Below are 10,254 nucleotides of genomic sequence, written 5' to 3' on the forward strand. Positions count from 1 at the left end.
ACGATATTAGGGGACCCAGGGATACCCAAATCTATCCTTGGCTTAACTGCCTTTTTTGTAAGGAAGGGAGGTTAAGGTGAGCAAAGTAATACTTCACTAGCTGGTGCTTTGGCTGCAAACTCCAGAGCTCTTCAGCCCAAAATCTAACCTTGGAATTTTCTACTCCAATGATATGAATAGCTGTAGTTAGTCGTCTGTGCTGGGGAAAATGATACCAGAGACTTTTACTGATAACCCCAAGTTGTACGCAGTAGAAAACAGCCTAATAAAGGTCTGGACTCTGATCAGTCAGTTCAGCCTTTCTTTTCCTAGGGAGCAGTGAAGGTGGCGGGTGGGACCTTGCACAGTTAGGGTCTTTGAACCCCAACACGGACATTTAATAATCTCTAATTCTCATTCTTTCTCTGGTAATCCAAAGGGGTAGGTAGCTGAGCTAATATGTGATTCTCTACCTTAGGGGAGAAAATCTGCAGGTAAGTTCTTCTTTTCATGGAGCCATTTCCCTGTTCCATATCATGGCTGTTATGAGTCTTTCTTGGACCAAAGAGATGTGAAATTCAGGTCCCCAGGGCCTTCAATGGATGCTTCTGATGTCATCCTTAGAAACTTGTGAAATAGTTTCATTCAGGACTTAACTTAAAGACCACACTATATATTTAGTGAAAAATTCATCACCTATTCTACTTCTCATCTTAAAGTATGTATAGCTACATTGTTGAACCTAGCCTACCAAACAGACCCATACAGTGAACACCAGATGATAGCTTAGTCCAAATAGTAACATCTTGGAAATACAAAATGCCTCAAGTCTGAATATGAAACCCCTCTTACTGTGAAATTTCCTCAGAGAAATTCAACTCCCATTGAAAATGTAAAAGTCCCAACAAAGAAATCCCATTTCAAACAAGTGGCCTAGACATGGCTGCCATTTTGGGGAGATAAATCTGGATTGTCAGTTTACTATGTCAGCTGTATGGAGGCCAGAGGAAGCAGAAGAGAGTGCTATATACATGAATGCAGTCTTATAAAGCATAATGACTCTGCCCACCAGCAAAAATGGTCCAGTGGATTACATTGGAATCTGACCCAACCTGATTCCTTGTTTGGAAAATGTACAAGGAGGAAAGTGAGCACAGAAACAGAGACCCTGAGTGGCTTCCTTCACTCAAGGCCTCTATCTGTAAAAGATAAGCAGTGAATGAATTTCCCAACAACCCTAGATCTTCCACAGAGGTCCTTGTAAAGCTCTGTCTTGATTCATTGGCTACTCAGGCTCTAATTTCCTTAGAATCAAAAGAAGGCAGGTGGTGAGCTCAGTAATCTCTTGTTTTTTATCATAGCCATTAGTATGGCTTTATTGTATAGTTCTGTGTTTTTCTCTGGCTACCTAGCCTACGAGTGTTAGGCTATACTTGGATACTTGTCAGATTACACAGTTTTCCCATGAAATGTGTTTCCAAATTTGGTTCTTTGTCTAAGACTCCCAGTTAAGAGAAATTTTTGAACTAAAATATTTGCAGCTATCTTAGTTGCTAGGTGTTTGGTTTGAAAAGCCTCTACCTAACTGGTGAATCTATCTACTGTCATCAAAATGAAATGCTGTTATTTCCCAATTATTGGCAAAAGTCCCCACTGTGGTCTATTGTTTCCCCTCTATGGTGCAGTAGCCAGTGCAGCTAAGAGTCCAGGCCAGCTTCAAGGCCACCACATGTCTTTCTCTCCAGGTGTTCTTACCAATTCCTGAAATCCTCAGGTTGTTACCAATTTCCAACTTCTCTGCGTATTCCATCTCATGTTTCCTTCATCTCCCCAAGCCATCCTGCCTGATAGACAGGAGTAAGACTTTTTCTGTGGTTGAAATACACATAGCTAATACTAACTGTCCTGTCACCTATCCCTCAGCCTTATTATTTCTGTGTGCTCCAACTGATTTTTATTTGCCACTGTCTCTTTCTGAAGGCTTTTTCAGAGGCCTAGAAGGCTTCTCTACCCTCCGCATGGTAGGCTGGAAGAGCTAGGGATTAACACCTCTGGAAGTGACTCTGAATAAAAAAACTGATGAGAGTTGGTGTAGGAATACCCCAACTCTCTTACCTCTTGAGCAAGGTAACTAAGGTATGTGATTTATAGTTCCCCAGAGTTTACCCACCGGATTAAGCTCCAACCACCCACAGTAGCGGCTGTCTTGATAACACACTCTATTAACTGCTTTCTTTTCCCTGTATCACTTCCCTACTCACCTGTAGGTATTTCCTTATGTCAGCTCCTGAATAAATGACTTGAATTAGAATCTTTGTATTAGCATTTGCTTCTGAGGGAACTCAAATTAAGATACTTGCCTTGTGTGCATAGCTCTTCTTAGCCCTTAGTAATTCATTTAGAAAGCATAGGGTGTTTAATAAGAGTAATGACTGGATAGCATATTATTGATCTGTTCTTATAAATTCTATTCCCTCTGTGAACAGCTAGTGGGTGGTATGACTGAATCAGGGTATTCTGCACTGGGAACCCCGAGCTCTTCCAGGCTACCTTACAGAGGATAGAGAAGCCTTCCAGGCCTCTGGAAGCTAATTAACAAAAGAAATTTTCTTGTATCACCAATAGCTATGGTATTGGGTATTATCATTAGGCAGAGGTTACAAGGTTCTCAAGTGTTTGGTAAGGCCAAAGCTGGTGCCCAAGCTATTGTCTTTTTAAGTGTTCTCCATGCTAGCTGGTATTCCTTCCCTGTACCAGTGTTTCATTTAGATATTTGGAGCAAGCATTGGCCTTTCTTACTGTAATGCAACCATTACAAAAGCTTGTTGATAACAGGCTCTTTTCATCTGTTGGCCTAGTGACTTGATCATTTGTCCCTTTCCTGATACATTGCTCTCCTGCTGAGGAAACGTTCATCTAGGCCACTGTAGTCAGATCCAAGCTATATCTTTCCATTGACTTTCAACCCTGTCTGTATTGCCCCCAAGATATGCTTGGTTAATTTCTGATCTTCCTGTGATATATATACTAGAATTCATCAATATATTGGATTACCAAATTATGTGGGCTGTCTTCAAGAGTCTCCATATATCTATGGGAGGTTGATGGTGAGCATTATTCATCTCACAACTGTCTACCTCTTTTCATGAATAGTTTTGAATTAACATATATCCTTCAGTGGTAGAGCTCAAAGCCTATTTGCTATATCCAAGATAGAAAAGATCTTTGCATAAGGTCTCACCTTTGCTAGAATATTTATTATGTGATCATCATCATCATCATGTAGGATTATTCAGCCCTCTCCTGAAATCAACTGTAAGTTTCCAAATGCCATTTGTTTTTGTACTGGCATTTAGTTTTGTACTGGCAATAAGATCACTGCTGAAATATAACTTACCCCTTTCTACTAAGATTGTCATGGTATTTCGTCTACTATTTCCTAATGTATGTTAGCTACACTGTTTACAGTTAGGTAGATGGTTTCCTTTGCCTTCATGAGAAATGATTGCAATTGGGTCTGAGATCTGGGTGCTGTATCTGTGTAGGTATATCCTTTTCTCCTTTCATATATGTCTATCCTGGTTTCTAAGATCTCAAGCTTTCTTCCTTTTCTAGTTTTGTTTATTGAGACATGGTCTCATTCTGTCACTGAGACTGGAGTGCAGTTGTGCAATTTTGGCTCACTGCAGCCTTGACTTCCCTGGCTCAGGGGATTCTCCCACCTCAGCTTCCCGAGTAGCTGGGACTACAGGTGTGCACTGCCACGACGGGCTAATTTTTTGTATTTTTTGTAGAGGCAGGGTTTCGCCATGCTGCCCAGGTGGGTCTTGAACCCCTGGGTTCAAATGATCCTCCCGCCTTGGTCCCCCCAAAGTGATGGGATTACGGGTGTGAGGCCCCACACCCAGCCTCCTTTTCTAATTCTTTCCTGGCTTGCTTCCCACCACTTCCAAAGCAATAACTATCTCCTGGGCAAGAGTTTTTAGTTCATTTAAAGTATCCTGTAATCTAACACATCCTATACTGTAGTCTAACCTATCTTATAATGTAACCTAACCTAACCAAGGGCCTTTATTTCCAGGTCGACCCAATTCTCAAAGCCATGGCATTCTGGATATAGTTATTATTTAATGCCCTACAGCATTCTGCATATAGTTATTATTTAATGCCCTGTTGACTTTTGATCTTTTTTCTTTCATTGACTTTTACTCTTCACCTCAGTCCGAGAGTAAGCTACTGTCTCCATGTAGTGAAGGTCTCAATCTCTTTTTATGAGTGAACTCTACCTTCCTTCAGTGATTGCATCCACACTCTGAGGTCTCTAAAGTCCACAACCATAATTAGACTCTTGGCCGATGTTTATTGAAGATTCCTGATCAGGAAAGAAACTGCAGGGTGTGTCTTGTCTTTTGATTAGGCCTTGCAAATCACTAAGGGTTATTTTTTTAACTCTATCTTTTCTCCACAGATTCTTATATTAGGGTTTATGCAATGTCCGAATCAGAGTCAACATGAGAACATATGGTGGGGAAGGGACTCAGAAAACTTCAGAGAAGGCCATGACACCTCAGAATTTTATGTGACCATCATTCTCTATCTCTGGATACAAGTTAAAACAAAGTTCAGAGGAACAGAGTCTAGGCCTGTCATCTAAGTTAGGTGTATGAGTATTTGGATCTAATGATCCAATAGGCCAAAAATGTCACACACTGGAATTCTGTTTATTTTAGGGAGACCTAGCTGCAGAACCTTGTGGCTCCTGCAGTTTGAAGTCATGGACAAGGTTATCCTAGCTCCTAAAATGAATATTTACACCAATACCAGCACCTGCCTTTTACACATGGGAGATTATACACTGGCCCTGCAGCAGCAGTGCTTCAAGTTTGAGGACTAAACCTCAATCTCTTTTGTGGGACTTTATTCCCCAAATGTCAGTCCCTGGGGAATACAGTTGCCCTGTAGATCATATCAGTGTCAGGGACAGAGGTGAGATCCAGGTACCATTAAGGGATGAATTATGGTAGTGATTGGCCGGGTGACTTGGGAATATTTAAATTCTGCCTTGGCCCTGTCACCCTGGTGTGTTCCACAAGAGACACATGTGATTAAAGAGTGGCAAAGGAAGTAAAATAACATTGGGGGCATTGACCCCCAGACTCTATTTCAGCACTCTACTAAGCTGACCACAAGGAAGCTTAGAGTAGAGATAGTGTGGAACTCAGAACCCAAACAGGATAAATAGCTTAGCATTTCCCTTAGGCCAAAGTCAAATTTCCAAATTTGCCATTCAAATGAGAAAAAAGAAAAAGTTACAGCCACCAGCCCCAGAGAGAATGAACCCAGAAAGGGGCTTTCTACCTGTATGGGATTGTTTATATTTTCAGGGCTCCACCCAGTAAAAACTGTGGTTCAACAGCGCCCAGGAATCTTGCCCATCAAGTCAGCACTCCTCCACTACTTGGGTAGGAGGCTGGGGAGCAGACTAGAGAGGAACTTTTAACTCCTTTGCCTGGAAGTCAATATGGACACTATGCTTGCTTAGATGCTTAGCTATGGCAACCAGGTACATTCTTTAGTGTGTGCTTGATTATGTGTTGATATGTGGCTGGAGCATTGACTAATACAGAAGGTATCAAAAGAGGTACCGTTATAGAATGCAAACTCAATAACTTTCTGTGAGAATCACATCACCTATGTGGGACTTATTTTCTAACACAGTTTTTGATTATTGGTGAGATTCTTTATCAGTGAACTTGAATCCTTGAGACAATGGTTTACTATACCATGATGTCACAGTATTTTGAGTCTTCTGGGAAATGGCAACTTGCTGCTGTTTACAATACTGGGAGAAAATGTGATACTTTCATATGCTGTTATAAATGCACATACACTGAAATTTGAATATGGATGGACTATGTTTTTAAACGATTTGTTTTTATTTTGTAGTTTTTAAAAAAAGCAATGTAGACTATATGTGAATAGTTTGCATGCCATAATTTTCCTCACGTGGAGATCTTCTGCAATGCTAGGTAGGTGCTGTGGTATGCCAAGCTGCACTGCTTAAACCTCATAGAACTGGAATTAGTGATTTTATCTCTCAGGATGCGGGGATATGGATTTGCCGTGGTGAAGGAAATCATTCAGAATCACATTCAGAATTTTCGGCTTTAGGCTTTGAAGACAACTACACTTGGTTTGGCTTTATTTCAGACAGGCTCCATGTCAGTTACCTTTTGCTGCATAAAAATCTACCCTAAAACTCAGTGGCTTAAAATAACCACTTGCAACTCACAATTCTGTGGGTTAGCAGTTTGGGTTGGGCTCAGCATCTCATGGGCTCAGCTACTTTCAAGTTGTCAAATTCCTATTTATACATTCAAAGAAATCCTTATAAGTTCAAATAGGGGTATTAAATTAAACTTCTAGTAAAGTTGAGTTCTTATAACCAGAATGGTTCATAGTCTGAGAAGAAGAAAGCAACATGCAGGAAAAAAAAAAAAAAAAAAAGGCCTTGTGGTCAAAATAGTGGGGCCAAAACTGGGCAGTGAGATCAAAATGCCCTGTATTGTTTGAGAGTACCCTGAGGTTCAAGATATTTATTGAGGTTCAGGGATGGTCCTACCACCCCTATTCTGTCACTGGGTCAGAACTCAGACAAGCTTTTTTGAGGCAGGAGACCTTTACCTTTGCTACCTAAGCTGTTTGCTTCAGAACAGGCTTTCCTGTCACTTTTGCTGCCACCAAAGTTATCATGATTTGTGATCCCATAATTGCCATTATTTCCATGGATGGGGCTGGACTGACTGTGCCCTGTTACTTGTTATGACTAAATTAATGTTTCTGGGGCAAAATGTCTCAACTCCCATGTCACTGGTCCCTAAGTGAGATCCCCACTCAGTCCACCATTGGGCAAAGATGTTCCAGCAAAAATGGTTTGAAATTCAAATGCTTGAGTCATCTTTCTGGTCTCATAGTGGTTTGATCTCAGAAGCTTTGTTGCTCTTTCTGCCACTGGACCTTGGCCGTCGTCATCTCTGTCCATCCTGACAAATGTCATTAACTTTATTCATTTAAAATGTACTTGTCTATTTATTATTTACTCATTTGTGTATTCATGCATTCAGTTGTTCATTCATTCTTCATTTTTAATTGCACCTCAGGTTAAACCCTAGGGAGAAGGGGTTGTGGCCATGACCCCTTCTCTGACAGAATACCCTTCAAGCTTTGTATCCATAGGGACAGTCTGTCTCTGTTTCTTTATTTTATTGCCCTTGCCTCTCATTGGCTCTGTGTCTCTATCATCTTGTTACTTGCTCTCACGTGCTCTTACACTCAGACAAATATAAATAGCTCTCTCCTCAGGCACTCTAGTAACTCGCTGACTACCTAAATAAGAACAGGTGGTTATTATAAGGACATCAGCCAGCAGGAATCGAGGCAGTTATGCTCTTCATCTCTCTCCGGGGCTACATGATGTCTCTCTCAATGTCTCTGTCATTGTCATTCTCTCTCTCAGCATCCCTGCTTCTCTCTCTATGTGTCCATAGCTCTAATCAATGGCCTACTGATTTTGTGCATGAGTTCTGCTTTTATTGTTACTTTTTCTTGCCATGATCCTTCATAGATCCCTCTCTTCCTCAGGACATTTTTGGTAAACTCTAACTCTCATTTCTAACTGCTGCCGCCTTCACGTTTTTGAATGGGAGAAATCATATGGGCATAGATCATCTTCTGCATCAGGCCACATTGTAGGTAAGTGACTCGACTGACTTGGCTACAACTGGGTCAGGGGTACACCCTGTGGCTAAAGGGTGAGGTCATGTGATATAAAACTTGGCAGCAAGAGCAGCAGAGGTTGCAAGCAGGCAGTGGACTAACAGGCAGTAATTGACATTTTCATATAGTCTGTTTCTTGCCCGTTAGTACGCTGACCTTTCTCCTATATACAATACCAAAGATGTCTCTGCCTAAAACCACCTACCTATTACACCTCAACCACAAACATGTGCTTCCAGGAGAGACACAACTCGGTTTCATCTAGAAGCCATATGAAAGAATCATATTAAAAGCTGCCTGTCAGTCTCTGTCTGCAACCTTTAGGGGACATCCTTAAATCTTCAGTTCCTGGGCCTGCTTATGGTCTTTGGTTCAGCGTGTATATTGCATCCTTGCAGCTGCTTGGGAATGATGAATTATATACTGAAACCAGTAAGCATAAACTATTTTTTTTTTTTTTTTTGAGACGGAGTCTCGCTGTGTCTCCCAGGCTGGAGTGCAGTGGCGTGATCTCGGCTCACTGCAAGCTCCGCCTCCCGGGTTCACGCCATTCTCCCGCCTCAGCCTCCCAAGTAGCTGAGACTACAGGCGCCCGCCACCACGCCCGGCTAGTTTTTTTTGTTTTTTTAGTAGAGACGGGGTTTCACCATGTTAGCCAGGATAGTCTCGATCTCCTGACCTCGTGATCCACCCGCCTCGGCCTCCCAAAGTGCTGGGATTACAGGCTTGAGCCACCGCGCCCGGCCGGCATAAACTATTGCAGAGGAGTTCTTTCATCAGCAAATCTGACTGACTGGGGAATCTGCCTCTGGGAGGATTATCCCTGAGATGATCTGAGGGCAGCAGAAGTACACTTCTAGGTAATGTTGGCACTCTGGGCAAAGGCAACTTGAGGGGTTGGTTCTCAAACTCGAACTTGGATTGGAATCACCTGGAAGACTTGTTAAAACTCAAACTGGCCTATTGCCATATCACACTGAACATGCCCAATCTCGCCTGATCTTGGAAGCTAAGCAGGGTTGGGCCTGGTTAGTACTTGGATGGGAGACCCCCTGGGAACATGAGTGCTGTAGGCATTATTTAAATTTAATTTAAAAAAATCCAGAATGCCGAGCTCCATCTCCAGAGTTTCTGATTCAGTAGATACTTGCATTTCTAACAAGTTCCCAGGTGATGTTGATGCTCTTGGTCCAGGAATCACGCTTTGAAAACTGCTGTTTCTAGGGTGCCAATTTGAATCCAGGCCTTTGGTGGTTGAGCTGAAGTGGGCTTTGTTGTCTTGCTGTATGGTAGTTTCAATCTAGGAGAATTTCACTAGGTCATCTGACAGTTATGATCCTTGGAAGCCCTTGATTTGTAAACTCAAAACAGAGGTCTCCCTGTGTTATCCCTCCTGGCACCTGGATTGCCACTGTTCCTCATATGCTGATTGTGATGTCCATACTCACCTGGGATTAACTGTTGCCACTTGTGTCCAACCCTAGCTCCTCCAATCCTCTTTTTATATAGTGATACTTCTGTGATCACCTCTTGAATTCTCATTTCCTGCCAGGAAGGACTAATGCCCCATGCGTGAATCTTTCCATGCTTCCCAACTCAAAATTCCCAAGATTGGGAGTCTGATTGGTTGGCCAGTTTATTTTTGTGCCAGCTATGTCAAAGGTTGCTGACTGGCTTGTGGATTTTTGGCCCTTGAGTTGTGAATTCATCCTGAGTCTCACTGGCTGTGTCCAATGAAGGGCACACTAATATAATACATAACATGGCTGCTAGACAGTAGGGGCTAAGAGTAGAGTAGGTGGACAACGGGCCTGGGGTCTGGCAGGCATTGATGGACATTTCGAGTACAGTGTATTGACTGGCAGATTGATTTTTAGATGGTACTCACCATAGTGTTTATTTTAAATTATGCTGCTATTACTGTAATATTAAAATATAAATTAGAATATAACAATACTGGCAATTATTTAATAACCAGCTAAACTTGTTATTAAAATACTGAATACTACTTAGTGATTGGTAAATAGTTCCTTCCCTGAACCTCTTGAATGCGTTCTTACCCCAACTGACTTGATCCCTTCCTGAGACCCCCAACACCTTCTTACTACCCAACAACTAAAGGGTTATTTTGTGGCATAGCAGAGGACTCCAGGCTTCTGCTTCAGGGCTAGGGTTGGCCTCCTCCATTTTGATTGGCTTATGTCTGTGCCATTCTGGTTGCTAATTATTTTGAATGCCGCCCCATGATTTAGATGGAAAGAGGATCCAAAACTTATATTACAGAAGGCATGTGTACAATATTTTCTATGTGTACTTGCATCAATGTAGTTGTAAATAAAGCATTTCATAGTTTGATTGATTTGTTCTAAAGCAATTTCAACATGTCTTGCTTTAAAAAAAGGGAAAGCATGTCTTTTAAAAAGCATTTTAAAACTGATAATCTTTCCTTAGGTTCACTGTCTTCTTGCAAGTGAAATAAATTTTGGTCACAAATCAGAA

General features: G+C 41.7%; 1 pseudogene; it reads left to right on the top strand.

Annotated features, from left to right (window-relative positions):
* The first annotated feature begins 8,713 nt into the window (after positions 1–8,713).
* On the top strand, positions 8,714–8,831 carry LOC112424409 (5S ribosomal RNA; annotated as a pseudogene).
* The last annotated feature ends 1,423 nt before the right edge of the window (positions 8,832–10,254 follow it).

The sequence above is a fragment of the Macaca nemestrina genome, chromosome X (assembly GCF_043159975.1).
Source record: "Macaca nemestrina isolate mMacNem1 chromosome X, mMacNem.hap1, whole genome shotgun sequence".
Taxonomy (NCBI): Eukaryota; Metazoa; Chordata; class Mammalia; order Primates; family Cercopithecidae; genus Macaca; species Macaca nemestrina.